General features: G+C 32.0%; 1 protein-coding gene and 1 long non-coding RNA gene across 2 annotated transcripts in view; one reads left to right on the top strand and one right to left on the bottom strand.

The window, feature by feature from the left end:
- Positions 1–26,013, bottom strand: part of LOC120412772 (uncharacterized) — a 138,695-nt gene that overhangs the window by 59,074 nt on the left and 53,608 nt on the right. The window lies entirely within an intron of this gene.
- Positions 18,574–19,599, top strand: LOC120412773 (uncharacterized). The gene is made up of 3 exons (XR_005604862.2): positions 18,574–18,908; positions 18,966–19,057; positions 19,113–19,599. It is a non-coding gene; the product is annotated as an uncharacterized LOC120412773 (long non-coding RNA).

Genomic DNA, 26,013 nt, shown 5'->3' with positions numbered 1-26,013 from the left:
TTTGAATTTAAGTCGAATAAAATTTATACATATTTGCTTGTTTTACTTGAAATTACTAATTTCTTTTTTTCCTTAGTAGAGAGTAGTTTGTCTTTCATTGAACATGATGTCAATGCTTCAAAGAGTAAATATTAATTTTAAAATAATTGTAGAATTGAAATGTCTTATCTGTTGGCACTTTGATTCTACACATCTAACATTCTAGTACTACTCACAAAAAAAATGATAGTAATATTCATCAGGAAATGGTGACAGATTTTGTGTCAAAAAATGATTAATTTTACCCCAGAAAATGATGATTTTTCATCAGTTTTTGATGAATATTCATCAGGTTCACATTTTTACACATTTTTTAATTAATATTACTCAAAAAAAGAGGTAATATTCAACCTACCAAATTTTCAACATTCCAAAATTCAACTTTTTTTCTGTAGTGGCTTTTTCTAATGTATCCCTTGTTTGAAAGAGGGAGAAGAAGTATTTTTCTCATTCTCTTGTTTTCTGATTTAAAATAGTTGTGAAAATGCCTTTCACATTTTTTTTTTACTTATTTAGCAACCTCACAGCTCCTAATATTAAAAAAACTGAAAAGTATAGTATGGTTAAAATTTCAAATGGTTAAATTCTGATTTTTTGCGATATCTTCAATTCTAGGTTTCTCACTAAATTTGTCAAAATTCAGCTGATTTTTGAATTGCTGCCAACTTTAATGACCCTTAAATATTTTTTTGTTATTCAACCAATAATCGGTAAATTTTTTTAAATTTTGACAATGAGTTTGATTTTTAAACTACCTCTGTTAAACAATTTTTGATATTATTTTTTTTATGATTTTGCATTTAATTTTTCAGTAAAACTTTTTAGCACTCAAACGAATGATGAAATCCAGATTTTTTTTGAAAAGGTCCTATAAACATGTGAAACACCATAGCTTATAGGACCTTTTCAAAAAAAAACTCTTGAAATGTATTTTTCCGTACTGTTATTTTTTTTGGCGATGAAAATAGAACAGTCAAAATAGCAAATTTTGAGTTCTTTTATAATCATTAGGTCTTAGTAAATTTTAGTTTTGATTAAGCATTTTGTAAAAAAACATTTTATTATTTATTTATCATTAAATTAATTATTTCGAAAAACGACTTTGTTCACAACTGGCACTAACGACTTTTATTAAAACTAACCCGATAATCAAGCTTAATCATTTTACATGTGTTCATCGGAGTAGAATTTTTTTTTTAATTTTTTTTCAGTTTAGGCCGTTGCAAATATTTTTTGAAGTTTATGTCCCTCGACTCTGACCAAAGTCGAGGGGGGGAGGGGGGGGCAAAAAAAATAAAAAAATTTAAAAATTGAAATTACGAGCCATGGTTTCAACATTTTAATGAAAAAAGTGTTTTAAAATGCATTATACACCTGTCCAGTTGTTTTTTCCAAAATATCTAAGTATTGACGAAAATTTAATTTTTTGCGAAAAATAAAATTTTTGCGGTGCTGTACATTGGAATTTCATAAAAATTCAAAACATTTTTAAACAAGCCCAAACATGCTAAATATGATTATCAATGCAGAAAAATGCATTTTAGATTGTTTTCAGTTGATTAGACTTCTATTTTCATGGAAATTTTGAAGTTTTTTGGAAAAATATATTTTTTGCAATTCCGTCGTGAAACTACTTACTTTTCCTGTCATTCTTGAACGACGAAATAGCCTACTTTTCTGTACCAAAAATAACAGAATCGAATAGCAACACTTTTCAAAATAAATGCTGAAAAGTTCTACTTTTCAGCACTGAAACGGGTGCTGAAAAGTTGAACTTTTCAGCACTTGTTTCGAAAAGTAACACTTTTCAACATTTTTTTGATTTAAACGATTTATTGACAAAACACATGAAAATTCGACTTAAAATTTCACTCAATGGGTGTTTTTCGAAATTGCAAAAAATGTTGTATGGAACTCGTTGCAAAACTTGATTTTTTCAGCACTCGTCGTATTTATCCAACTCGGTGAACCTCGTTGGATAAATGTACGACTCGTGCTGAAAAAATCCTCTTTTTGCAACTTGTTGCATAAACTACTATTTTGCCCCCTGATTTTTCAGACCAATTTTATAAAAATATTTGCAACGGCCTTATTAGTTTTTATTGGAAAAAAGTGTCATGGCCCTGATTTTTAAGGATGAACAGCATAAACAAATTGTTTTGCAACGGCCGAAGAACAAATGAAATAATCAAACCAATTCTTCATCTAATCAGTTTTAATCTTCATATTTTTAAATAAATTTTGCCAATTTTTTTAATTTTTTTTTGTTTGTTTTGACCCTTCTTTACCTCAAATCCAAATGTCCAAAGCTTTCTCCTTTACTCTCTCTTTCCCACCAAGAAATGAGATTTTTGGCATTCGCCACTCTCTCGTCGCCACACACTTTTCCACGAGTCAATTCATAATTTTCCCACAAAACTATTTTCACAACATGGTTGTTATTTTCGGACCTCCCCCAGTCCCTCTCCCCCCTTTGCGTTGTCACCAGTTTTCGGGTTAGGAAAGGAAAGAAGGGGTGAGAACCTTTTTTATGTTTTCTGTGCTCACCTTTCGTGTTTTACGAGCACCTTCCCCCCAAAAAAAGAAGAGGGAAGCTGCGTTTGTGTGTGTCCGTGGGTCCACGTGGACCAAAGGTTAGGGACGAAAATCTATTTATAACTGCGATTTTGGGGGTGGCTCGAATTCCGAGAGTGGGGAAATAATTCATTGGTGGCGACATTTGTGGCTTGGGTGTGTCGCGCGCGATTCGATCGCTTGTGTGGGTGAACGAGGGATGCACTTGAGAGTGGGGTTTTGAGTGGTTGCCATCCCACCCCCCGGCTTATGGCAGGGCGCGCGAGCTTGAGACCCCGTTTCAAATGGTGCTTGAAAAGCGCTCGAATCATCATTGCGTTTGATTTGTGTGGAAAGTGCTTGGCAGAGCACTTTCCTCGGTTGGCAGTTGTGGGAGGAAGATGGTGAGGGGGTGGCGGAAGGAATGGGAAAGCAGCTTACGCAATCTGGTTCACGAGATTTTGGATGTGATGCAATTTCTGGCAATTCTTAAGTTATTTTTCAATCTTGAATGTTTTAGTTTGCCATTTTCTCCAAACAAAAATCGTTTTTAGTTTTATAAATTATTAAATGAAATATTATTTTTGAGTAAGAGTAGATATCACTGTACATCCCATCCAAAGGTTCAATTTTAAATATTTTGAAAGGGGAAAAATGTAAAGCCTTCAAGAGATTTTACCTTCTTTAAACTTTTTTTTTATATTTTTTTTACTTAAAAGTTTTATTGTTAAATGTTCAAAAATAGTAACAATTTACATCGATTAGGGTACAAATACCAGATTTTTCAAAAAAAAAAAAACGTAATCTTTAAAAATAATATTTTTAAAAAATGGAAAAAAAATAATTTTCTATTCTTAAAACTAAGAAATCCTTATTCAACAAATCCAAAAAAGAAGCAAGTAATAAGTATGCCAAATGTCCATTATGCTAACATCCCTGTTTGTTTTTGAACAAGTTATGCCAAACGTCCATTATGCCAAGTGTCCATTATGCCAAACGTCCCTGATGCCTTTGACCAATTATGCCAAATAGGGTAAACCCCTCTTACTTTTGTGGCTTGTCTCCAATTTTAATTAAAAAGGTAATATTGATTTCATATCTCAGAATATCTGTTATGTTACCTCAAGATGAAATTTCAAAATATGAAAGTGAAATTGAATTTCAAATTATATTTAATTTATTTGAATTTAGCTTAGATATTATTTTGTTGAATCCTTTTTGAGGTATTTTTCGGGGACAAAATCTAAATTATTTTTCATTGGGCAACTGAAGAATGACGTAATTGTGATGTAATAAAAGAATTATTTTTAAATAAATGAAGGACTCTTAAGTTTATTAATTTTCGGTTATCATTATCAAAATCTGACAAATTACATAATTTCAGGAGCTGAAATTAAGTTTGATTTTATTCACTTAGTATAAATGTTCTAGTTTTTTATTAACAAAATGATGCAAAACCCTTTAATGTATGCCTACAACAGAAGTGCCCATAGTTTTTGACTTATAGGATAATTTTTGTGTTCAGGCATTTAAATGTGGAAAAATAACTTTGTTCAAAATATTTTTTTTGATTTTTTGTTATTTTAAAGCTTTTTTAAGAAAATAGGTTTTCTTAAATTTTCAAACGTTTTTTGAAAAAGTTTTTGAGATGTTTTAAAATCAACAAAATAAAACACATGTATCAAAAGTTCTTTGTAAACATTATTATTATTTTATTATTAATTGTCACTGCCATAAATCAAGTTTAATTCAATTCACTTTTATTCCTGAGCATACCTTGAATTGTTTTGGTTATTTTGTTGATAAAAATTGAATATTTGCAGGTTACAAAAAGATAAATAATTGTTATATATAATTATCGAAAAATTAATTTTATTTCTTTTTTCTTATTTTAACATTCAAGGGTAATTTTAACGAGAGGTGTTAAAAAAATATTAGATACTTTTTAAATATTTGAAAATATGATCATTTAAATGTTTTACAGAATTGCAGATTTGAGCATTTTTAAGCATTTTGTCAATTGAATTCCGTTTAAGTGGATTCAATAATCAAGATACAAAAGAGCAATTCTCTACCAAAATCAGAAATGGATTTTATTTGTATTTTTTGATTTGGCTCAAACTTTGTGAGGGCCTTCCCTATGACCAAATAAGCTATTTTGTGTCATTGGTTCACCCATACAAGTCTCCATACAATTTTGGCTACTGTCCATACAAAAATGGTATGTAAATATTCAAACAGCTGTAACTTTTGAGTGAATTGTCTGATCAATTTGGTGTCTTCGGCAAAGTTGTAGGTATTGTTGAGGACTATTGAAGAAAAAATAGGTACACGGAAAAAAAATTGTAAATTTTTTAATCAACTTTTTTTTCACAAAAACTCAATTTCCCAAAATACGTAATTTTTGATTTTCGAGATGTTTTTATATGTTTTAGGGGACCAAAATCCGTAACTTTTGAGCCATAGAGAAACATGTTCAAAAAATCTGCCGCCGAGTTATGATTTTTTGAAAAAATAGTGATTTTTGGAAAAAAAAATAAATTTCATGCAAAAACAAATTTGACATTATTTTTTAATGCAAAATTGAATTTGCAATCCAAAACTACTTTACAGATTTTTTGATAAAGTGCTCCGTTTTCAAGATATAGCCACCAAAAGTTTGATTTTAGCGAAATATTTGCAGTTTTTCGATTTTTTAAAATAGTGACCATGAGTGACCATTCCTGAATTTTTTTTTTTGAAAGTTCAGAAAATTTGCTATAAAATTGTCTAAGAGACATTGTAGATTGGACCTCGGGCTGCTGAAATACAGCCGCTTTAAGAAAAAGAAACACGAAAATTGAAGTTTTCTAAGTCTCACCCAAACAACTCGCCATTTTCTAATGTCGATATCTCAGCAACTAATGGTCCGACTTTCAATATTAAGGTATGAAACATTCGTAAAATTTTCCGATTTTTTCGAAAAAAAAATATTTTGAAATTTTTTAAGTCAAGACTAACATTTTAAAAAAGCCAAACATTGAATATTACGTCCATTTAAAATGCTAGTCTTGATTTAGAATTTTCAAAATATTTTTTTCGAAAAGATCGTAAAATTTTACGAATGTTTCATATTTTAACATTGAAAATCGGACCATTAGTTGCTGAGATATCAACATTAGAAAATGGTGAGTTGTTTGGGTGAGACTTAGAAAACTTCAATTTTCGAGTTTCTTTTTCTTAAAGCGGCTGTATGTGTATTATAGCAAATTTTCTGAACGTTTCAAAAAAAATTCAGGTCACTCATGGTCACTATTTAAAAAAATCGAAAAACTGCAAATATTTCGCTTAAATCAAACTTTCGGTGGCTATATCTTGAAAACGGAGCACTTTATCAAAAAATCTGTAAAGGAGTTTTCGATTGCAAATTCAATTTTGCATTAAAAAATAATGTCAAATTTGTTTTTGCATATAATTTCGATTTTTTCCAAAAATCACTATTTTTTCAAAAATTCATAACTTGGCGGCAGATTTTTTGACCATGTTTCTCAATGGCTCAAAAGTTGCGGATTTTTGTCCCCTAAAACATATCAAAAAATCTCGAAAATAAAAAAATACGTATTTTGTGAAATTGAGTTTTTGTGAAAAAAAAGTTGATTAAGAAATTTGCTAATTTTTTTTTCCGTGAACCTATTTTTTTCTCAGTAGTCCTCATCAATACCTACAACTTCGCCGAAGACACCAAATTAATCAGAAAATTCACTCAAAAGTTACAGCTGTTTGAATATTTACATACCATTTTTGTATGGACAGTAGCCAAAATTGTATGGAGACTTGTATGGGTGAACCAATGACACAAAATAGCTTCTTTGGTCATAGGGAAGGCCCCCACAAAGTTTGAGCACAATCAAAAAATACAAAAAATAAAAATGGTCGAAATCGGCCGATTTCGTAGAGAGTTGCTCAATAAGTAATTTTACAGTTCACAACAGAGTTTTTGAGTTCCTTTCAGCGGTGTGTTGCATCATAATCATCAAATTAAAAGAAAACTTACAAAACAACTTTTTTGAGGCATTTTACGACTGATAATTTTGAAGATTTGATAGTATAAAGATTTGAAGTTCTAAATTTTCGAAAATGTATCTAAATATTTGAAGATTTGAAGATTTGAAGATTTGAAGATTTGAAAATTTGAAGATTTGAAGATTTGAAGATTAAAAGATTTAAAGATTTGAAGATTTGAAGATTTGAAGATTTGAAGATTTGAAGATTGGAAGATTTGAAGATTTGATGATTTGAAGATTTAAAAGTTCAAAGACTTGAAGATTTGAAGATTTGAAGATTTGAAGATTTGAAGATTTGAAGATTTGAACATTTGAGCATTTGAATATTTGAGCATTTGAAGATATGAAGATATGAATAATTGAATAACTGAAGATTGTAAGTTACAAGAACAATGAATGTTGTGTCTCATTGTTTCGAAGATTTTTCAAAAGTAATATTTGAATTTGAAATACACATAAATTATCAGTTTAGTTAATCTTTTTCACTGGTAATAAAAAAAGAAATACTTAAATCAACAAAATAGCGATCAACTTTATTCGAAAATAATAAAAAATCAGAAGAAGATCGTAAGAACTTACTTTTACTTACTACTTACATACTTTTTAATTACATTATACTTGAAAAATCCTCGAAATCCCATTTTAATGAATCGAAAAATAACATCTAAAGCTTCTTTAGAAATAGTTAATTTGCTATTTTCCTTTCTTTTCCAAGTTTTCCACGAATTATTTCCATTTCTCTTTTCGCACTGTTAATTATAATCGTTAAACCACGTGTCAGAATTTTAAATTGGAAAATGGTTTTCCCCAACCCAGCCAGCCAGGTGTTGCACCTCGAAAGCCAGCTAAACCACTTTACACAGCACAGAATCGATTCGGGAAAAAGTAACTCAAAAGAGGCAGCAACAACAAAAGCAAAAAAAACTCATTTGTATCACGAACGGGGGGAGAAAAGCTCGCAAGCAGGCGGGTTTCACGCGGCAGGAAACCATCAAACTGTGAAACAAGCAAAGTTTTAATGAGCAAAACTGTAAGCAACAGCAACGAGGGGGAGGGGTGGCATGTTTCATTTTTCCACCTACACACCATCGTCGCCAGAACGCAGGTGGAAAACTTTGCTGTGGCAATTAATATTTGCGAAATAGTTTTAATGTGCGGCGCAAGTGGCAAAAGTTTCGTGACGGAATCGATGCTTGGGAAGCGTCTTTAAATTTAAGATGATTTCTTTTGTCGTGCTGGAATTTTGTATTTTTGAAATTTTCATGCTTTAATCTGTTTTTAAATAATTTATTTAAACATTTTTTCAGTTATTAAAAAAAAAAATCAATTTAATAACCAACGTTTATTTTTAAAATGTTCCAACAAAAAAAAAGAAGAAATTCTCGTCAACTTAACCTCACATTTGGTGGGGTCACCAAAAGAAAGAAACTGCGACTCTTGACGGACAACCTTTTTGATTTATTTTTGGCAGGTAATGTTCTAAATATAGTATTAATGACGGCCGATGGTAGGTTTTGCGGCTAAGTCGAACACCGCCACAGGGTTATTTTTGGTCAAACTCTCTCCCCCACTTAAATGGGACTGTCACGTATTTTCCCTTTCCAGCTTTTCTTAATCAACCGTGGTTAACCGCGATTAAGGCGCGGTTTTTCTTGAACGCGGGTCAAACGAAACGCGTAATTTATTAAATTGAAGGGGTAGACCAAGTCAGGGTTACTCAACTCAACTCAATTCTAACTCAACTCAACTCAACTCAACTCAACTCAACTCAACTCAACTCAACTCAACTCAACTCAACTCAACTCAACTCAACTCAACTCAACTCAACTCAACTCAACTCAACTCAACTCAACTCAACTCAACTCAACTCAACTCAACTCAACTCAACTCAACTCAACTCAACTCAACTCAACTCAACTCAACTCAACTCAACTCAACTCAACTCAACTCAACTCAACTCAACTCAACTCAACTCAACTCAACTCAAATCAACTCAACTCAACTCAACTCAACTCAACTCAACTCAACTCAACTCAACTCAACTCAACTCAACTCAACTCAACTCAACTCAACTCAACTCAACTCAACTCAACTCAACTCAACTCAACTCAACTCAACTCAACTCAACTCAACTCAACTAAAGACTATGTTTCAACATTTAACTACAAAACCATTCCAACAGTTTATTGCAATTGTCAGCAGTGCTCCAAATGTCAATGTATCCCAATGAACCGGAACGATACAGGAAACTTAACGTTACTTCTCACACGTACGCAATCGAACGTCCAAGCAATTATTCTGCCCATTTTACAGGTAATCAAACGGAAGTCCTTTCCGGACACGTTCATTGTTCTTTCACATGACTGTGTGTCTGTGTGTGCTATTGTAGCATTCTTTTTCCTTTTGTCTGAAGCTCAGAGGTAAACTCCCCAAGCACTTTGGAAAATAATATCAAATGCTCACACACACACAGACGTGGTGTTGACCTGCCCACGACCAGTCTCTCTGCTGCTGCTTCTGCCCTCGGACGTCAAACCGAACTTGACGTGACGCATGACCTTCGGTAAATGAAAATTTATTGATAGCACACATTCACACGAGAGCAGCGTTAACAATTCAATTAATAGCCTACACGTGTCCTAGCGTGCAAGAGAGCAGAAGAGAGAAGAAAAAGTCGTCCCCGGGTGATCCCCGGGAACATCCGGACGACCAAGAGGGACCGGACCGCGCGCGCCCGAGCAAGAACGTTGGCGTTGAATGAAATGGCACGGCCATAAAAATGGGAGCGAATGTGTTGTGCGGGGATGGGTCAGGACGATCCCGGGAAGCATGGCACTCAAAGACAATGGTGTGTGGACGGAGCTGTCAGAGAACAGTTCAGAGGCTGGAAGCAGGTGCAGTGGTTTCCAACTTTGTTTCGCTTGGAATTATTTTCAGTTTAATTTAAAAAAAGGAATTATTAATTATCAGACTTTTGAAAATTTTTAATTCCAAGACAACCAAACTAGTGTATAAGGCGTTTTAAACCAATTTTTCCATAAAAATATTGGACGCTTAGCATGCAATTTATTTTTTTGTTTATATTTGGTTTCCCCACTCCCCTACCCATAGACCTTGATCAAGGTGGAGAGAAATTAACTTTGAAAAATTATTTGCGCCACATACCAACAAAAACACACATTTCAAGCCAGATTTTAATCATTTTCAATCAAAAAGTAACACAAAATATTTGAAACATATTAAAAAGCGGAAGAATATCAATGAAGTTACTTAAATATATTATTCCGTGAAGTTTAACATCTTTTTTTTAATCCCAAAATCCAAATTCATGAACATGGTTTTAAAAACAAAAATAATCGTTATTAATTAATTTTACGTTTTTCTATTTCTTTTTATACTTTAAAATTGTATCATAAGCTTTCAATGCAACAATTGCTAAAAAATACGTCTAAGAAAAAAAAAAACATTATTCTTAATGCTTAATTGATTTGATTAAAAATTGGTTTATTAGGTGATGTTTGGTGATTTTGAAACGTCATGCATATATTTTTTTGAAAACTATTTTCAAATCTTTTATCATCAATTTGAATTAGTTCGAGGGCTAATTTTTATAAACTTAAAATTAATTTAACCTAGGTAAAAAAAATTGTTATGGTTTCGATTCAGCAACCTGCCAAAAAGGCCAAAAAATGTATGGAAAATGAAGACTTTCTGTAGTTCTTGTTTTGGTGGATCAAACTTACTTTTTGCTCAGGTGTTTAAATACGTGGGGTTTACAGAAAACCTAGATGTTTAGATATCGAAAGATCTGGAATTTTAGGCCCTTTCCGATGGCACATATACTTGTGAAACGTGGACCGGTTCGGATGTCCACTCCAAAATGTTTATTTTGCAATTCTATGATAAAATATTGATATTTAGTTGAATTATAAGTTTGCCAAATTAGGTTGGGATATGTTTTTAATAGAATTTCCAGAGTTATATAAACTTTTATATTAAGTAGTTAGTAGTCAATCCAAGTTATTTTTCAAATCAATCAAGGATGCCTATTTGAGGTTGGGACACTGGAGTAATAGTGATTTATCAACAAATAACTTTATTTATGTTAATATTTCGAAAAATGTACAAACATTTTTCGCACGTTTTTAAATAGTATTTGTTAAAGATCTTTTTATAGAAATTATCTTTTCTTGATCTTTTTGTCGCAAAATGTTCGGCATGAGTTTCTGAACAAAACGTAGTACAAACTTTTAATTATTTTCAATTTTTTTTACAGACTGTAAATGTTTTTAGCATAAGCATTAGCATTAGCAATAAAAGTCGCACAATTCCGGATAGACAGACTGTAAATGTTTCCAGTTTTAAAATTCTAACAATATATGCTTCCGCGTCATTCTTTTCGAATCAAATTTACTGCCTGAAAAGACATTCAATTCGATGCTTTTATTCTTTTAGGTTTAAACTTCACCAAATTTTGCAATTTTTGGAAAGTAATCTTTTTATAGTTTTACAAATATGTTTGGATTTAACTACCTTTTTTGCTTGAAACATTTTGCTACTCTTTTCAATGTTTTTTTATTTAAATGATTTTAGAATCGAAAATGTTCCGGATGTAGTTTTGAATGCAAAGGTTGAAAAACTAAAATCAAATTTCTATGAAATAACATCATAAAAGTGTATTTTTCGCTCAATAATGAAAATTATGTTGTATTTAAAAAATCGGTGTTTAATTGTTAATTTCTAAAAAAAATATTTTTTTTAATTACAGCCTGACTGGAAGAAAGCTCACCCGTTAGTTTTATCTTTACTAAGAAAATAGTGAGAGATACAGAACAAAAAATAATAATATGAATGTCTTTAAGGATTTTTTTTACGTTTTTATTTTTTACGTTTTATATGTAATTTTAAAAAAGTGAGACAACCCTTATTTAATACTTCTTAAATCTTTATGAATATTGAAGTAACTAAAATTAAACAGTCATTTAAATTTTTTGATTATTTTATATATTTATTCTATCATTTTTCTTTAAAAAAATATCTGGTTCTTAATACTTTTAGACAACTTCACATTAGGAATCCTGAGTGGGCAGGATTCCATGAAAAAATCTATTCAGCTCGCGGGCCGTACGGAAAACTTTGTTAGGTCGAAATCACATTTATTTTTACCATAAGAATTAAATTCCAAAAAAATGTACTTTAATTTTTTATAGGGGACAAAAAATGCCAAAATGCAAAATCTTTTCGGACAATTCCAGTATAGGTAAAAAAAAACCTTAGACCATGTTTTGCATGCAATTACAAAATAAGTAACTTGAAGTTTAATTGAAAGCTGTAAATCTGAGAGATGCAGAATTTCCACATTTTTTTAAAAATTTTACAAGTATTTATCAAAATAAATTAAATTACTGCAAACAAAATTTACAAATTTTACGAGCTAAAAATAAACATGTTTCTCCTGAAAATCTGTAAAAAAATGTAAAATGTGTAAAATTTCCACTCATCGAATATATTCAATTAAAAAAAAAAAAAAAAACATGAAAAGTTACGGACCGAGAAGTTTAAAAAATAATTTAACCCTCTACAACCCAACCCCGCCTTTAGACGGACTTCAATTTAAAAAATCGCCAAAAATCAACTTTTCAACCAATTTTCGATCATTAAAAAGCATTGGAAAGAAGAACTCTTAAAATTTTAGGAAATTTATGGTTTGGAAGTTTGACTTGTTTTATGTGACTTTATCAATGTTTTAAAAAATGTAATTTTTTAAGGGGTCAAATTTGACTGTGTTTTTTACTAACATTTCCTATATTTTAAAACTATGCCTTACGCATTTAAATGATAATGGTGCTATTTCATAGCAGAAAATGTGAAAAACAAGCAAAACATTGAAAAAGTGACTGTACAAACATGAAAAAATAGATAGGCAAAATGTAATGGTAGGAGGTGGTAGAATAGGCCAAATACTACCAAAAACAAACATAAACTAAACAAGATAAATGCAAATTAAAATACTTAAAAATGAAACCAGAAAAACATAAAACAAGAGAAGTAAAGTATTTCGTAAGACAACACGGGGAAAATAAAAATCTTCGAAAAAAAAATCTGGGCAGTAGACGGTTAAAATTGCTTTGAGAAAGTTAAAACATGATATTACTTTATTTTCGATAGATTTTTTTCATTGTCAGTATTACAAAAACGGGTAATCCTTTGTTTTAGAAAGAAGCAGGATTTGACCTTAAAAAAATAAAAAATGAAATTTTTATTTCGGAGAAGTTTTTCTTAAAGATGAAAGGCCATCTGAATTTGTATGGTAATTTAAATAGGTAAAGGTTTTCTTTGTATTTTCAATACATTTTACATTTTTGTTCTTATAACACCAAGAATATATGGGATGACCATTTGTTGAAAACTTCAACTCAGTTCAACGGTTCTAGATAATAGCTTGGAGCACGTTACAGATAATAATTTTACTTTTTTGTGAATGTTTCATCAAGCATTTTCTATAAATTTTTGCTCACCAAGATTTTTTGAAAGCCACGGCTTCAACATTTTAATGAAAACATAATTGTAAAATTGCATTTACATCAGTACAGTTGTCTTACAATCATAAGAACCTATTAAAATAACTTATTTTCAAAGTACCGTAATCTGAGGTGAATCGGAACTACAGTCTGAATAGGGACAGCAGTTTTTAGAGCACTTAAAGCTTTTAAATGTGGAAATGGATGTACACATTTTGTTGACCTGAGTCTGTTCTATCCGAAACCAACCAGAATAATCAAAATATTGTGCTCCAACATGGTTAAAACTGCTGTCCCAATTAGCCCCATGTGTCCCGATTGACCCCAGTTTACGGTAATAAAACCCTTTATGCGATACTGTACATCGAATTTGATATTTTGAATCCAAGAATATTTGAAAATTTGAAGTCCACTGATCTCAGCCTGTTTCTCCACATATGCATTGTTGCGTTCCCATTTCACAGGCTCTTCCCTCCAATGTCCGGGGCCCATGGTAAGTCCCTTCAGAGTAGCAACCAGCAAGCGAGCAAGAATGGCGTCGTAAAGCGAATTTTCCGGTTCGTCACTTGGCCTGGCCACCCCTTCTTGACAATTCGAAAAGATCGCTCCCATAAAGTGGTCACCGACGAGGACCCGTGGCCAGGTGGGAAACAATTTTCCGCACCATCGGCCAAATGAAGACAGGCCCTCTCTTGGTGAGAAAACGAGGCTGATCACTTCCGGTCCGATACAGACGTTGCGTTGCGTTGGGAGGAAAAATGGAAAATAAGGGTTGGGGAAAGGGTTGTGGGGGGTTGGAAGGTAATTGGAACACGAGCTTCGTTACGGTTACTTACACCTATTGAGTCATTAATCCTACACGTGGTGCGAGAAAAAGTGAGTTAAGGTTAGGTGCATTCGTGGAAGAGTTGACTTTTTTTTTGCTTTTTGTTTAGCTGTTTCATTGGTTTAACATTGAAATCAGTAAAATGATTGTAAAAGTATTATAAAAATAAAATTGAACAAATTTAATTCTTCTCTCAAACCAGAATATCCAGCATCGCGCTATTCTCGGTGGCAAGTGTCTTATTCAAACAAGAAGCCAACAATCAGAAACCAAATGAACTCTGACTCAAATGAAAATATGTGTGTGTGTTCGACTCCATTGTATTGTTGTTCGAGCTCACTTTTGTAGCAGCGTCGACGGCATGACGTCAATGAGCGCGCCGCAGAACGAAGCTGGCATTGACGTTTTCCATTCTTGGCTCTTTTTTTCTTTCTTTCACTTTCATTCAAGCAAAAACTCACTTTTCTCTAGCCCACTAGAAGAGGACGCGCTATGCATGATGATGAGGACGATGATTATCCATGAGACTACTTGGGAAATCATCTTATTTTTTTGCTAGTTTATTATTACTTTTTTTTCGTTTGTCATTATAACTTTGCGCGGGTTGCGCTCCATTAGGCCGGTTAGACGGGGAAATTATGAAATTTTTTGATGGAATTCACCTTTTATTTCTCTAATAAATCTTTGTTTGAACTGCCTCACTATCAACTTCCAAAACTTTCGTAGACATCAACGTTGTGCAAACTCAAACTTTTCTCCTCCCAGCGATTGACTCATCAGCTCAAAAAACTTTCCAGCTCAAACTCAAAACAGTGCAAGTGCATCTCTCCGTCGAGATAATTGTGCATTCCCCGTCTGCGAAACCAAGCGAACAATTTCCTTCCCCGACAAACCCAACTTCCCGGTTTTGAAGAGTCTGCCACAGACACAGAACTTAAAATGCCAGACGTAAAGTTTTCAATTTGTCTGTTGTTTGAAGAGGGGCAGGGCGAAAATGAAAACTGTGCTGCTGCTCGCAGGAGGGGGAAAACTTTCACCCATTTTGGTGGAAAAATTAAATTTCTCATTTGTCATTGGCGCGAGCTGCTGCTCACTTTTGGGGCGTCTGTAAATCTTGGTGTGGTGTGTCTGTTTTTCCAAAGTGTGATAGCAGGGAAAATTTCGCTGCGAAAATCGATAGCAGTAAAATTGATCTGCTTTTCCGCTTTTTCCAGTTGAGCTTTTTTTTCATTCTTTTTTTTCTCTAGCCAGATGGCTGTAACGGAGGAAAACACTCGGTTTTGTGACGTCTGCTGGGAGACATCGTAAAATTTTACAACATTATGTTGGGATGAAATTTTTGTTGTATCGATGCTCTGGCAGGACTTTGTCTGATTATCTTACTTTTTTCATAATTTTTTTTACAGAGCCTTCCTTTTTAGAATTAAATCAGCTGTATTTTTTTTTGTTCAACTGCTAAAGCCATTAAATTGTTGGACAATAAATTCAACAGTATAAATACACATTTTATATTTTAAATGAACCTTTGACACCCATAAAAGAGCGTCCATAAAAAAGTTACTTTGGAGGTTATGGGATTTTTAAACTTTGAAAAACCGCCGAAAATCCAGTTTTTGGTCAAAACCTGTTTTCTTGCTCTTTAAGTCTTTAAAGCTAAGGAAGTCCCTTTTATGGAACCTTATGAAACTTTTGAAAAATCGGATTTGTTGAGATTCCCAATTTAAAATTTCTTGATCATGTCGAAAAGTTAGTTATAAGATGAATATCTTTTGTGATTACGGGTTTTGATTGATATTTTTCGGTGATCGAATATAAATAAATATCTTTTAGAACAAAAATATAGATATGTAATATGAAATACATGTATATATCAACTATTCAACATGTAAATTACAATAAAAATAAGCCCTTAAATGATTTAAGACCGTATAATACAACTTCTTTTTTGTCTTATTTATGTATTTTTTCAATGCAGTTTTTATGTGATCTAATTTTTTTTCAGCAGCTGATTATATTCTTTATTAAGGGGCTATCCATAAACCACGTAAAAAAATTAAGATATTAGCGATGATGCACGCTTCATGTGTTCAACAATTTATTTTAGTGTGAACAATTTTCCAAAATGAACAAAAGCGTGAAATTTCAAAAAAATGGCCGCGTGGTTTATGGATGGCCACTTAGTCAAAAAGTTACTTTTTATGTTTACTATTGCGCAATTCTCACTAACTTGGACTTCGCACTAAATTATTCCTATCGATCGCACTATTGCGACTTGTCAAACTGGCTTGGGAAATTTTAATTTTCTCAAAAATGATCAAAGCGAGCCGATGTTGCTCACCTGTCAATCGCAATTTTAAAGTGCGAATGTCCAGTTTGGTGGAAACTGCGACTGGAAATGTAAATAAACAACTGCTGGTTGCCTAGTTTTTGGAAATTTTGTTGTCAAAAGTGTGAGAGAAAAGTGCGGGCCAAATCCAAGTTACTGTGCAAGGATCAATAAAAAGTTTCAAAAAAATTACACAAATAATTTTGCGTCTTTGAAATTTCTGACTTTTTGTACAAATTATCTATAAAATTGTTATCCCTCTGCAAGGTCGAAAAATTTCAAATTTCAAGCTAAATTTTCAAATATGTAGTAAAAAAGTAAAACAAAAACCTATACACACCTTGATACACACTATAAGCTACTGTCGTAAATTTGCAAATAGTCAATAAATTTATAATTATTTTTTTCCCTAAACTGTTCGTCTTTTCCGATTTGCGGTTCAGAAATTTAAAATTTGTAAATGGATTAAGTATAATAAATACTTTTCAATCAATTTCACGATTTTTTTTAAATGAAAAAAAATATTGCTTTTGTTTTGCCCCTTTTTGTTTATTTTGATGGGAGAGGAGAGTTTATTTCTTATAACAGATTTCACTGCAAACATGTTTAGTTTTGCATTCCTAGATTCACAAATTAAAAAAAATAATTGTTTGACTGTACAATTATATTACGATAAACTGCCTTGACAATTGTCGATTGTATCTTTTTAAGTCAATTGTTATTTTTTTTTTATGAATTTACATGAATCAAGTGTCGAGGAATTATTATGCATACGTTTAAAATTTGTTATATGTTATAATTTATCTATTTGTTTTTTTTGTAACATTCAATTCAAAATCTCTAAAGCAGACATTATACTGTTATCAGATGTCTTCTACGTGTAATTATAGGACATCAACCATTAAATACTGAAAATGTAGTTGAATTTAATTGCTGTCCTTTTTTCAAAAAAAAAAAATCAGATATTGTTAGATTCAGATATAGAAGAACATATAAAGACTCAATAATTATGTTGAATGAAAAATAAAGTTAAATTTGTCACGTAAAGGTATTGATGAGGACTTTTCAGAAAAAAATGGGCACGGATTTTTTTGACAATTCAAATTTACTTTTTAAACAAAAAATCTATTTCCTGATTTTTTTAACCTTCTGCAACAAAAAAAAATATTTCCTGAAATTCAATTTTTTTTACCTTTTGAAATATATTTAAATTATTTTTTTAATCAATTCTCAATTCAATTCAATTCGGTTTTATAAGTGAATAATCTTGTTACAATAAGTTCTTTTGCAGTTCATAACAGAGTTTTGGAGTTCCTTTCAGCTGTGTGTTAAATCTCAATCCATTTTGGAACGATTATTGCTTATAACTAAGAGATTACCAAGAGTAAGAAAAAATAAAGAAAAAACTTACAAAAAATTTTTTTAATCAAAAAATCTATTTCCTGAATTTTTTTACTTTTTGAAATTTAATTAAATTATTTAAACGAAAAAAACATTTTCCTGAAATTTGTTTTTTACCATTTGAAATTTATTTAAATTGTTTTTTTTTGAACAAAAAATCTATTTCCGGATTTTATTTACCTTTTGAAATTTATTTAAATGATTTTTTTAAACAAAAAATCTATTTCTTGAAATCTTTTACCTTTTGTAATTTATTTAAATTATTTTTTTTAAACAAAAAATCTATTTCCTGAAATTTGATTTTTTTACCTTTTTAAATTCTTTGACATGCTTTAGGGGACAAAAAAAGCGTCATAGAAAAGTATGGACAACAAATTTGTCGCCGAGTTATGATAAAAAATTGAATTTTGACTCGATTTTTATTGATCCGAGTTTTTAATGTAAAATCCAATTCGCAATCAAAAAGTTCTTAACAGATTTTTTGAGAATCGTTTTCAAATTCAAGACAATTATGGACACTTTTTTAAAAAATCGAAAAACTGGAACTTTTCAGTTAAAATTATCAAACAACTGGAAAGTAGTTTTCGATTGCAAATTTGATTCTACATAAAAAACTGAAGTCAAAAAAGAATTCGAGTGAAATTGCAATTTTTTCAGCAAAAAAAATATTTTAGTTTCAAAAAATTATAACTCGTTGGCAACATTTTTGTCCATACTTTTTCAAGGCTCAAAAGTTGCGGTTTTTGTGTCCCCTAAAACATATAAAAAAAGTATAAAAATAAGAGAAAAAAATGTTTTTTTGGAAAATAGTTTATTTTTTTAAAAAAGTGAATAAACACGCACACAAATGTTGTGAGTTTGAATTTACAAACAGGTTTATTGAATCCTACTATCCTGTTTATTGGCTTAACAAACGTATTATATCGGTTCAATAAACGTATTTTAGCAAAACAACCATGATGTTATTCCGTTTGACAAACTGGTTTAGCATTTGTCAGTTTCTTTTCATAAACGTGTAGACAAAATTTATAGTGTAACATCTCTTGAAATCTCTATTCTGCTTTCAAGATGGCGAAGCCAAAAATAAACATTAAAAAGATCGGAAATTCTTTGTATAATTATTAATCTCGCAGTCATGAATCGAAGCTTATAATTTACAGAGTGGAATTGATTAAGGGTTAAATTTGAAAAAAATATCGGTAGGTATCAATTATTTTTGGGTAAACTTATTTGAAGACATCGCTTAACCTTTGCAGAAAACTTGTGGTCTTTGAGGCATTTCAAATCATCGATTGGCTGGAACATGATTTTTGGAATCTCTCTACAGATGGGTGGGCAGATCAACCAGGTAACAAAAAGGGTTTTCTATTTTCCAAAATAAATAATACTAAATTTATTCACAGGGATTCTGAAGTTGGAAACAAAAGCAATGCTTCACGCGGATGATCCGGAGCTGATGGCGGAATGTACTATAGCTAGAGAGCAGTGTAGCAACAAGCGGCGATAGCTACAATGCAACGGAATTTATATTTTGTACACAGAAGGTTTGACTAAAAATATAGAAAATATGCAAAACCTTGTTTTGATCGTTAAACAAAAGAAAACATCAAGGAGTTGTAGAAAATTCACACGAATAATTTATTGGAACTACAATCTTGATTTTCAAACCAACCTGGAACGTTTATTACACCAACAATCATGTTTGTCAATTTAATAAAAATGATTATTGGGATTACAAACATCCTTCGCTTTGATGACAACAATCTCGTTTGTCGAACCCACAAACATGTTAGGTTGAATTTGGCAAACATGTTAGCCGGCCCTGAGATGACAAACATGTTTGTGGGCTACGCCCAACATTTTGCCAGATTCACAATCGGATTTTTCTGCGTGAAAAATCGGCGAAAAAAATTCCGTGTATTTTTTTCTGAAGTGTCGTCATCAATATCTACAACTTTGCCGAAGACTCCAAACCGATCAGAAAATTCATTCGAAAAATACAAATTTTCGAATATTTACGCACCGTTTTTGTATGGACAGGTGCCAAAATTGTATGGAGCCTTGTATGGGTGAACCAATGACACATATTGGCTTCTTTGGTCATAGGGAAGGTCCCAAAAAATTTAAGCCAAATAAAAAAAAACAAAAATTATTAGTGCATGAAATCGGATTTTGTAGACAGTGAATTTCGGATGACAAGGTTTTTTTTAAATAAATTATTAAATCAATTTTCAACAAATAAACCAATAAAAATCGATTTTTTTCATTTAAAACAGCAAACACTGTTCCAGCCCATTATTTTCTTTCAATTCTTCATTCGAGAATATTGTTTCAAATACAACAATGTTTTCGGAAATTTAAGTAAAATTCAAATTATGACGAGAAAAAAAATATCGTAACGTATAAATTACATCAAAATGCCTGTGGGAGAGTTAATCTTTTGGTAAATATAGTTTTTTTTATGCGAAATTATGTTTTATTTTACCCTTCCTGTTAGTAATGGATAGTTTAACTATGTTTACGTTGTCTAGGTTGACTTACAAGTGCGGTTTTTAATCTGTTGATTTTCGGACGCCATGAACTTACCTGGAAAAGAGAGAGAGAAATAAATCTATTATTAGTTGGGCTAAGATCTTTTAATTTTATTATTTGTTTCGATCATTAGAAAATCTTGTAAAAATTCAAATTGCCTCAAAAGTCTACCAGCAATCAATTTCGCAACCCACAACCTTTCCCAGACCACAGACCACACTAATTTCACCCCGCACAAATCAATTTCAAATTGACATATTTACCGGTGCAAACACACGCTCCCACCCACGCCTGGTGGGCCAATAATCCGCCACCACCGTTGCAATCAACGAGGGGGCCGCAAATCTGGACTAATCCCTACGCGTCACAACTGCTGCTCACTTCCAGAAGGTCATGTTTTGGGGGTTTGTGTGACATAAGCGCGTCCCGAAAATAGGTTCGACTTCCTTCTTTACTCATTAAGACGAGTTCAAGTCCAGAACAATCCCGGAAAAAAAAAACTTGGAAAAGAAGCAAATAATAACACTTAATCTTGTTAATTTCTGACCAGGATTACCGAGTTTCGCGTTGCGTGGCGGTTGTCCTTTTTGACACATTTGGCGCTGATTTGCTGCCAATTTCGTCACATTTCCGCATTAAGTGCTTACAAGCTCTTGGAGTGGAGCATTTTGTTAGGGCTTATTAGCATTTTAAATTTTTTGATTTTATTTCTTAAATGAGATTTAAAACTAATTTTTGAATTATTTGATAATTTGAAGAAAAGTAAAACAAGAAATGCTAACAAGCCCTAAACCCGGCTAACAAGCCTTACAAGCGGGTGATTGAACCTAACCCAGCCCAACACACACACGCTCCAAAGTGCACACAGTCTCTCAGTGTGTCAGGCAGTGTGGCTCCATCTGGCCGTGGCAGGTCGCCACCAACAAAAGCCACGTGGCCTTTCCAGTTGTTGTAACAGAAAGTTACACCACACCACACAGCGTTGTTTGTCTGTCGGTCTGTCTGTTTGTGTCACCTTTCTCACACAGTCACCACCCGAGCAGACGGCAGAATGGTTTGGTGTGTATTTCCGTTCCTGGCGACAGAGCTTTGGAAATCTTTATTTTTGTTTTTGTAGGGATTGGAATGAAATCGATTGGAAATCGACAAGAACAGATCTAGTTTTGAGTTTAAGATGGAACACAAAGTATAAAAATAGTCAACTTATAAAAATAAACAAAGTTATCAACCATGACATTTTGGAAATTGAATTAAAGTGCAAACTTTTTAAACACACAAATTGCGTTAAAAATGTCAACCCCTCTCCAAAAATAAACCACAATTCCCACTGCTCATTTTGCTGGCGCAGAACGAAGGGAAAATCACGGGCAGATATTTTTAGTAACTTTTCCGAACCAGATTTAATACGCTGCACTCACACACAAATAGCGTTGAGTTGAGTTGTCAACGAGTGTCACCGAAACGTGGCCATAATTTGAATATTTCCAGTGAAATGGATGAAATGTGGTGAGAGGGGGGGACAGGAAAATGTGGATCGGTTTTACCGGAATTAAGCGCGGATTTACATGATGATTATTATTTTTTCTCTTTTTTTTGTTTCGTTTTTCGTCTTCGACGAATTGCCGAATTTTTATTTAGAGGAGAGGCTCGGCGAAGTTCGTGAAATATTCATTGACAATTTTGTCAGACAATTGGATGGTTTAATTTTATTCCGGACTCAATTTGTCAGTAATTGGAAGTTTACCATTTATTGTCTATTTTAAGGCTTGTTTTGCTGCTTTGGAAATTCAGCTTTAATGTAAAACTGCACACAATTATACCAGAAAATTTCTAAATATGTTAAAATGAGTTTCAACAAACTTACAAATTTCATAATCTTCTTGTATAAAACTAAAAATCCATTGATTGTGAGATAGTCCACCGGAGATACCAGGAGAGGGTAAATTTTGTCCTATTTGTCAATAAAAATCTTTTTTCTTATTCAAAAAAAAATGAGGGAAAATGGATCTTTCCGAGGTTTCCGATGGATTAGTCTTTCACTATTTAATTTGACAAGATTTTACATAAAGATTGATTTTTTTTAGTTTAAAAATCTGTGGCCTTTTTTGTCCCGAGTTGTATATGATTTTCCGTAATTAATTAAGAGAGATTAGCAGCGCGTGCCCCACTGTAAAATGAAGGAATTGGTTTCAGTTCACTTAAATTTTCAAAGCACGTGTAGTGTTTATGTCAAGCACCTAATGTTACCATATTTGTCAACTCATCGAATCAATTTTGCTTTTTAAGTTAAAAAATAAGGTATGAATTTAAATAATGTTTTATGCAATCTTACCAAAAAAAAATTAAGTAACATTTTTTTTTTGAAAACTTATTTCTTTTGAAGCTAAATGCACTAATGTAAATTTTTCATTTTCATCTGTAGCTTCTCATTAATATCACAAGGATAAATAAGGCAGTTGCACATATTTTTCAAAGTTTATGTCTGCCCCCCCTTCAAAAATGGTCCAAAAAATCAGGGGGCAAAAATTTTTTTTTTTCAAAAAACTTCAAAATGTTTATGAAAACAAAAGTCAAATCAACTGAAAACAATCTAAAACGCTTTCTGCATTGATAATCATATTCAGCATGTTTGGGCTGGACTTAAAATATTTTGAATTTTTATGAAATTCCAATGTACAGCACCGCACACACTTTATTTAAAAAAAAAAAAAAATTCGTCAATACTTAGATATTTTGGAAACTTACAGCCATGCCAGATATACAGATAAATCTGTATATAGGGGAACTATACCCTTTTTCAGCCTATTTCTAGTATCGGCCTATCAGCACTTTGATCATGAATTACAGGTTTAATAAAGTGTTTTTGACTGTTCCATAGTAATAAATAGCTCAAAAAAAGTGAGCAAGCAACTCCCCATTGTTGATACATCGGAAAATGTTGATTTAATAGCGGAAAACGGCGACAGTGATGAGAATTGGTCGAACGGCTTAGAGTGATTAAAATGGGTATATTTCCCCTACAGTTTTTTTTTAAATGATCATTTTTTAAAATTTACACAAATTAGTAACAGAATTATGCTTTAATATGATTAAAAAGCTTAGATCTGCTGTTAAAAATTTAAAAATGTCTTCTATGGCTTCGAATTCGACATGATACAGATAAAATACAGATTTATTTTTAAGAAAATACAGATTTCCCAAAAAATAATCTGGCATCGTTGAAACTAATGATTGCAAAACAACTGGACAGGTGTATAATGCACTTTTAAACACTTTTTTCATTCAAATGGTAAAACCGTGGCTCGTAAATTCAATTTTTTTTGTTCAACAAGCGAATTTTTTATCCTAAAAAACAAATTTGAGTGATCCTAATCAATTTTGGATCAGCATCCAGAGTTGCCAGCAAAACGAAAAAAAAAATCTGGGAAAAACGGACGAAAATCTTACAGGAAGGAAAGAAGATATGAATCTTTTCAAAAGTTTGAAGAAATCAGAATATATTATATTAAGTTTTTGGCCTCAAAAAGGTAGAATTCACATTTTCATCAAAATAAATACTTACAATTTTTTTTCTATTTTAATTTTTGACACAAAAAAGGATTAATCTTTATTCTGGCTGCCATCTGAAAAATCTGGCATTTTCATATTTATCTGGCAACCTGGCAACCCTGCTTAGGAGCCCAGGGCGACGAAGTCCTTGTAGAAAAAGGAAGACACTAGTGGTTGGCACTAGCAATAGCCGACAGCTATAAAGTCAAATTCGTTCGATTGTTATTTTTTTTAATAATTTATCATTTTTGTGGATCTGTTTCTTAAAAAATGTCTAAAATATTTGGTTTTCAAGATTTTTTGAAATAATTTTTTTTTATGAAATGTAAAGTAAAAACCCTATCAAAACGTGTTGAAATTTTTGTTTTTATAGTTAACAGAAATTAAAAAAGATTAAATTAATTTGAAGTTTAACAAAGTTCTGATGCATTTAAAAATAAAATATTTTCAGAGTGATACTTTCAAAAAAATCACCTGCTATAAAAAAATGTTGTTGTTGGTTTGAATTGGATTCTTTTTTCAAAAATCAAGCAAAATAAAGTTTGATTTCATTTCTAACGATTTTGAAAATTACGAGTTAGGCTTCTTTCATAAAGAATGTCACTCTCTAGTTAGGGAGGAGGATGAATCCTTATTAAAAAACGTTACTTAATCCACCCTTATGTGGTTGGTGCCTTCCTCACATTTAAGGAGTAAAGTTATTTTTTCCCGGTTCCTGAGGGGAACACCCGTGAACATTTAAGGAGTGCTATCCAAAATAGATACAAAAGGGCGGTGTTTTTGAGTGTTTTATCAATTTGACTCATAATTCATACCACTAGACTGGGTAGTCAGATCTTAATATTGCAGGGCACTTATGTTTCAAAATATCTGAGATCCGGCCTATAAAAAGTGCATAAATAACACTTAAGTGCTTATAACTTTTGATAGGGTAGTCAAATCTTCAATGTCTTGGACGCGTTGGAAAGGCTTTTTGATTACCTATCCATAACACTTAAGTGCTTATAACTTTTGATAGGGTGATCAGATCTTCAATGTTTTGGACGCGTTGGAAAGGTCTTTCAATTACCAATCCAACGATAGGTCGCATGAGAGATCCGGACAACGTTTTCATCAAAATATCTGAGATCCGGTCTCCAAAAAGTGCATAAATAACACTTAAGTGCTTATAACTTTTGATAGGGTTGTCAGATCTTCAATGTCTTGGACGCGTTGGAAAGGTCTTTTGATTACCTATCCAACGACAAGTCGGACAACGTTTTCATCGAAATATATGAGATCCGGCCTCTAAAAGGTGCATAAATTACACTTAGGTGCGTATAACTTTTGATAGGGTTGTCAGATCTTCAATCTTTTGAACTCGTTGGAAAGGTCTTTTAAAAACCTTTCTAAAAATGTATAGCATGACGGGGTTTCTTACAAAAACCACCCTTTTTACAATCTTCCGGACTTTTGTTCAAATCGTTTTTTTAGCATAACTTTTGAAGTACTTAACTAAACTTTATAATATTCAATAGCGACTTATGGGACCCCAAAACGGATCGAATGAGACCAAAACGGTCCAAATCGGTTTAGCCAGTGCCGAGATAATCCAGTGCAAATTTTTTTGATCAACATCCCACCACACACACAGACATTTGCTCAGAATTTGATTCTGAGTCGATATGTATACATGAAGGTGGGTCTAGGTGGTCAAATTAAGAATTTCGTTTTTCGAGTGATTTTATAGCCTTTCCTCAGTAAGGTGAGGAAGGCAAAAATCACAGCGATGCTAAATCATTTTTTACCATCTTGTGCATGACATTTTTAGTGAATTGAAAACATTAAAGAGTGTTTACTTTGGGGATTATGCCCTAAATTATTTTTTTGTACAACGGTAAATAACAGGCTTAAAAACAATTTAAAACCACTTTTTGATTTTAATGCAACAGAAAAATTACAAGACAATATTTAACAATAGATTAATTATGGTTCCCTCAGAACGAACTGTAAAGAATGATACTTTCTGTCATGAATAGCTGAGAAGTAAATATTAAAAAATAATTTTAAGTTGCATTTAAGCCCTCTAAGGTCTTAAAAAGGGATATTATGCTCAGAAAAATAAGCTTTTTTTGTCGTGAACAACAATATCAGCTATACCATACCATAAAAACTGGTTATAGTTTTAGACAGTAAATTTGTTTCAAGAATGCATCCCATCAATAACTAAAATTCTAGAAGATC

This window comes from Culex pipiens, chromosome 2 (genome assembly GCF_016801865.2).
Source record: "Culex pipiens pallens isolate TS chromosome 2, TS_CPP_V2, whole genome shotgun sequence".
Classification (NCBI taxonomy): Eukaryota; Metazoa; Arthropoda; class Insecta; order Diptera; family Culicidae; genus Culex; species Culex pipiens.
This window is presented reverse-complemented; position numbering and strand designations above follow the sequence as displayed.